Below are 6,159 nucleotides of genomic sequence, written 5' to 3' on the forward strand. Positions count from 1 at the left end.
ATAATTCTGAGCTTTTTTTGAAAATGGTTCTAAAATGCTTTTTTTTTAGGCCTGTCCAAAATGTCGCTAGTTCGGCATGATCGGAGTATTCGTTTTTGGTGACAAAAATAGAAATCTACAATTTTTTGTGAAAATGGTTTTAAAATGTTTTTTTTAGGCCTGTCCAGAATGTCGATAGTTCGGCATAACCGGGGTCACTGTTTTTGTGTTACGAAAATGAAAAAAAAATATCTGCAATTTTTTGTGAAAATGGTTCTAAAAATTTTTTTTAGGCCTGTCCAGAATGTCGCTTTTTCGGCATGATCGGAGTCACCGTTTTTAGGGACAAAATAGAAATCTGCAGTTTTTTGTGAAAATGGTTTTAAAATGTTTTTTTTTAGGCCTGTCCAGAATGTCGATAGTTCGGCATAACCGGGGTCACTGTTTTTGTGTTACGAAAATGAAAAAAAAATATCTGCAATTTTTTGTGAAAATGGTTCTAAAAAATTTTTTTAGGCCTGTCCAGAATGTCGCTTTTTCGGCATGATCGGAGTCATCGTTTTTAGGGACAAAATAGAAATCTGCAATTTTTTGTGAAAATGGTTTTAAAATGTTTTTTTTAGGCCTGTCCAGAATGTCGATAGTTCGGCATGACAAGGGTCACTGTTTTTGTGTCAAAAAATGAAAAAAAGAATTCTGAGCTTTTTTTTGAAAATGGTTCTAAAATGCTTTTTTTTAGGCCTGTCCAAAATGTCGCTAGTTCGGCATGATCGGAGTATTCGTTTTTGGTGACAAAAATAGAAATCTACAATTTTTTGTGAAAATGGTTTTAAAATGTTTTTTTTAGGCCTGTCCAGAATGTCGATAGTTCGGCATAACCGGGGTCACTGTTTTTGTGTTACGAAAATGAAAAAAAAATATCTGCAATTTTTTGTGAAAATGGTTCTAAAAAATTTTTTTAGGCCTGTCCAGAATGTCGCTTTTTCGGCATGATCGGAGTCACCGTTTTTAGGGACAAAATAGAAATCTGCAGTTTTTTGTGAAAATGGTTTTAAAATGTTTTTTTTAGGCCTGTCCAGAATGTCGATAGTTCGGCATGACAAGGGTCACTGTTTTTGTGTCAAAAAATGAAAAAAAGAATTCTGAGCTTTTTTTTGAAAATGGTTCTAAAATGCTTTTTTTTTAGGCCTGTCCAAAATGTCGCTAGTTCGGCATGATCGGAGTATTCGTTTTTGGTGACAAAAATAGAAATCTACAATTTTTTGTGAAAATGGTTTTAAAATGTTTTTTTTTAGGCCTGTCCAGAATGTCGCTAGTTCGGCATGACCGGGGTCACTGTTTTTGTGTCACGAAAATGAAAAAAAAATATCAGCAATTTTTTGTGAAAATGGTTAAAAAAAAAAAATTTACGCCTCTCCAGAATGTTGCTTTTTCGGCATGATCGGAGTCAACGTTTTTATGGACAAAATAGAAATCTGTAATTTTTGGTGAAAATGGTTTTAAAATGTTTTTTTTAGGCCTGTCCAGAATGTCGATAGTTCGGCATGACCGGGGGTCACTGTTTTTGTGTCAAACAATGAAAAAAAAAATTCTGATCTTTTTTTTTAAAAATGGTTCTAAAATGTGTTTTTTTTTTGCCTGTCGAAAATGTCGCTAGTTCGGCATGATCGGAGTCATCGTTTTTGGTGACAAAAATAGAAATCTACAATTTTTTGTGAAAATGGTTTTAACATGTTTTTTTAGGCCTGTCCAGAATGTCGCTAGTTCGGCATGACCGGGGTCACTGTTTTTGTGTCACGAAAAAGAAAAAAAAAAATCAGCAATTTTTGGTGAAAATGGTTTTAAAAATTTTTTTTAGGCCTGTCAAGAATGTCGCTATTTCGGCATGATCGGAGTCATCGTTTTTAGGGACAAAATAGAAATCTGCAATTTTTGGTGAAAATGGTTTTAAATTTTTTTTTAGGCCTGTCCAGAATGTCGCTTTTTCGGCATGATCGGAGTCATCGTTTTTAGGGACAAAATAGAAATCTGCAATTTTTTGTGAAAATGTTTTTAAAATGTTTTTTTTAGGCCTGTCCAGAATGTCGATAGTTCAGTATGACCGGGGTCACTGTTTTTGTGTCAAAAAATGAAGAAAAAAAATCAGCCATTTTTGGTGAAAATGGTTTTTAAATTTTTTTTAGGCCTGTCCATAATGTCGATAGTTCGGCATGACCGGGGTCACTGTTTTTGTGTCACGAAAATGAGAAAAAAATATCTGCAATTTTTTGTGAAAATGGTTCAAATTTTTTTTTTTGGGCCTGTCCAGAATGTTGCTTTTTCGGCATGATCGGAGTCATCGTTTTTAGGGACAAAATAGAAATCTGAATTTTTGGTGAAAATGGTTTTAAAATGTTTTTTTTAGGCCTGTCCAGAATGTCGATAGTTCGGCATGACCGGGGTCACTGTTTTTGTGTCAAAAAATGAAAAAAAGAATTCTGAGCTTTTTTTTTGAAAATGGTTCTAAAATGCATTTTTTTTTAGGCCTGTCCAGAATGTCGCTAGTTCGGCATGATCGGAGTCATCGTTTTTGGTGACAAAAATAGAAATCTACAATTTTTTGTGAAAATGGTTTTAAAATGTTTTTTTTAGGCCTGTCCAGAATGTCGATAGTTCGGCATGACCGGGGTCACTGTTTTTGTGTCACGAAAATGAGAAAAAAAAATCTGCAATTTTTTGTGAAAATGGTTCAAAAAAAATTTTTTAGGCCTGTCCAGAATTTTGCTTTTTCGGCATGATCGGAGTCATCGTTTTTAGGGACAAAATAGAAATCTGCAATTTTTTGTGAAAATGGTTTTAAAATGTTTTTTTTAGGCCTGTCCATAATGTCGATAGTTCGGCATGACCAGGGTCACTGTTTTTGTGTCACGAAAATGAAAAAAAAATATCAGCAATTTTTTGTGAAAATGGTTTTAAAATGTTTTTTTTAGGCCTGTCCAGAATGTCGATAGTTCGGCATGACCGGGGTCACTGTTTTTGTGTCAAAAAATGAAAAAAAGAATTCTGAGCTTTTTTTGAAAATGGTTCTAAAATGCTTTTTTTTTAGGCCTGTCCAGAATGTCGCTTTTTCGGCATGATCGGAGTCATCGTTTTTAGGGACAAAATAGAAATCTGCAATTTTTTGTGAAAATGGTTTTAAAATGTTTTTTTTAGGCCTGTCCAGAATGTCGATAGTTCGGTATGACCGGGGTCACTGTTTTTGTGTCAAAAAATGAAGAAAAAAAAATCTGCCATTTTTGGTGAAAATGTTTTTGAAAATTTTTTTTAGGCCTGTCCAGAATGTCGCTTTTTCGGCATGATCGGAGTCAACGTTTTTAGGGACAAAATAGAAATCTGCAATTTTTTGTGAAAATGGTTTTAAAATGTTTTTTTTAGGCCTGTCCAGAATGTCGATAGTTCGGCATGACCGGGGTCACTGTTTTTGTGTCAAAAAATGAAAAAAAGAATTCTGAGCTTTTTTTTTGAAAATGGTTCTAAAATGTTTTTTTTTTAGGCCTGTCCAGAATGTCGCTAGTTCGGCATAAATGGGGTCACTGTTTTTGTGTCACGAAAATGAAGAAAAAAAAATCAGCAATTTTTGGTTGAAAATGGTTTTTTTTTTTTAAATTAGGCCTGTCCAGAATGTCGCTTTTTCGGCATGATCGGAGTCATCGTTTTTAGGGACAAAATAGAAATCTGCAATTTTTTGTGAAAATGGTTTTAAAATGTTTTTTTTAGGCCTGTCCAGAATGTCGCTTTTTCGGCATGATCGGAGTCATCGTTTTTAGGGACAAAATAGAAATCTGCAATTTTTTTTGAAAATGGTTCTAAAATGCTTTTTTTTTAGGCCTGTCCAAAATGTCGCTAGTTCGGCATGATCGGAGTATTCGTTTTTGGTGACAAAAATAGAAATCTACAATTTTTTGTGAAAATGGTTTTAAAATGTTTTTTTTAGGCCTGTCCAGAATGTCGATAGTTCGGTATGACCGGGGTCACTGTTTTTGTGTCAAACAATGAAAAAAAAAATTCTGATCTTTTTTTTTGAAAATGGTTCTAAAATGTGTTTTTTTTTTGCCTGTCCAAAATGTCGCTAGTTCGGCATGACCGGAGTCATCGTTTTTGGTGACAAAAATAGAAATCTACAATTTTTTGTGAAAATGGTTTTAACATGTTTTTTTAGGCCTGTCCAGAATGTCGCTAGTTCGGCATGACCGGGGTCACTGTTTTTGTGTCACGAAAAAGAAAAAAAAAAATCAGCAATTTTTGGTGAAAATGGTTTTAAAATTTTTTTTTAGGCCTGTCAAGAATGTCGCTATTTCGGCATGATCGGAGTCATCGTTTTTAGGGACAAAATAGAAATCTGCAATTTTTGGTGAAAATGGTTTTAATTTTTTTTTTAGGCCTGTCCAGAATGTCGCTTTTTCGGCATGATCGGAGTCATCGTTTTTAGGGACAAAATAGAAATCTGCAATTTTTTGTGAAAATGTTTTTAAAATATTTTTTTTAGGCCTGTCCAGAATGTCGATAGTTCAGTATGACCGGGGTCACTGTTTTTGTGTCAAAAAATGAAGAAAAAAAAATCAGCCATTTTTGGTGAAAATGGTTTTTAAATTTTTTTTAGGCCTGTCCATAATGTCGATAGTTCGGCATGACCGGGGTCACTGTTTTTGTGTCACGAAAATGAGAAAAAAATATCTGCAATTTTTTGTGAAAATGGTTCAAATTTTTTTTTTTGGGCCTGTCCAGAATGTTGCTTTTTCGGCATGATCGGAGTCATCGTTTTTAGGGACAAAATAGAAATCTGAATTTTTGGTGAAAATGGTTTTAAAATGTTTTTTTTAGGCCTGTCCAGAATGTCGATAGTTCGGCATGACCGGGGTCACTGTTTTTGTGTCAAAAAATGAAAAAAAGAATTCTGAGCTTTTTTTTTGAAAATGGTTCTAAAATGCATTTTTTTTTAGGCCTGTCCAGAATGTCGCTAGTTCGGCATGATCGGAGTCATCGTTTTTGGTGACAAAAATAGAAATCTACAATTTTTTGTGAAAATGGTTTTAAAATGTTTTTTTTAGGCCTGTCCAGAATGTCGATAGTTCGGCATGACCGGGGTCACTGTTTTTGTGTCACGAAAATGAGAAAAAAAAATCTGCAATTTTTTGTGAAAATGGTTCAAACAATTTTTTTTAGGCCTGTCCAGAATTTTGCTTTTTCGGCATGATCGGAGTCATCGTTTTTAGGGACAAAATAGAAATCTGCAATTTTTTGTGAAAATGGTTTTAAAATTTTTTTTTTAGGCCTGTCTATAATGTCGATAGTTCGGCATGACCGGGGTCACTGTTTTTGTGTCACGAAAATGAAAAAAAAATATCAGCAATTTTTTGTGAAAATGGTTTAAAAAAAAAAAATTTACACCTGTCCAGAATGTCGCTTTTTCGGCATGATCGGAGTCAACGTTTTTATGGACAAAATAGAAATCTGCAATTTTTGGTGAAAATGGTTTTAAAATGTTTTTTTTAGGCCTGTCCAGAATGTCGATAGTTCGGCATGACCGGGGTCACTGTTTTTGTGTGAAAAAATGAAAAAAAGAATTCTGAGCTTTTTTTTTGAAAATGGTTCTAAAATGCTTTTTTTTTAGGCCTGTCCAAAATGTCGCTAGTTCGGCATGATCGGAGTCATCGTTTTTGGTGACAAAAATAGAAATCTACAATTTTTTGTGAAAATGGTTTTAAAATGTTTTTTTTAGGCCTGTCCAGAATGTCGATAGTTCGGCATAACCGGGGTCACTGTTTTTGTGTCACGAAAATGAAAAAAAAATATCTGCAATTTTTTGTGAAAATGGTTCTAAATAATTTTTTTGGCCTGTCCAGAATGTCGCTTTTTCGGCATGATCGGAGTCATCGTTTTTAGGGACAAAATAGAAATCTGCAATTTTTTGTGAAAATGGTTTTAAAATGTTTTTTTTAGGCCTGTCCAGAATGTCGATAGTTCGGCATGACAAGGGTCACTGTTTTTGTGTCAAAAAATGAAAAAAAGAATTCTGACCTTTTTTTTGAAAATGGTTCTAAAATGCTTTTTTTTTAGGCCTGTCCAAAATGTCGCTAGTTCGGCATGATCGGAGTATTCGTTTTTGGTGACAAAAATAGAAATCTACAATTTTTTGTGAAA

The sequence above is a fragment of the Salmo salar genome, unplaced genomic scaffold, assembly GCF_965601325.2.
Source record: "Salmo salar unplaced genomic scaffold, fSalSal1 ptg000652l, whole genome shotgun sequence".
NCBI lineage: Eukaryota > Metazoa > Chordata > Actinopteri > Salmoniformes > Salmonidae > Salmo > Salmo salar.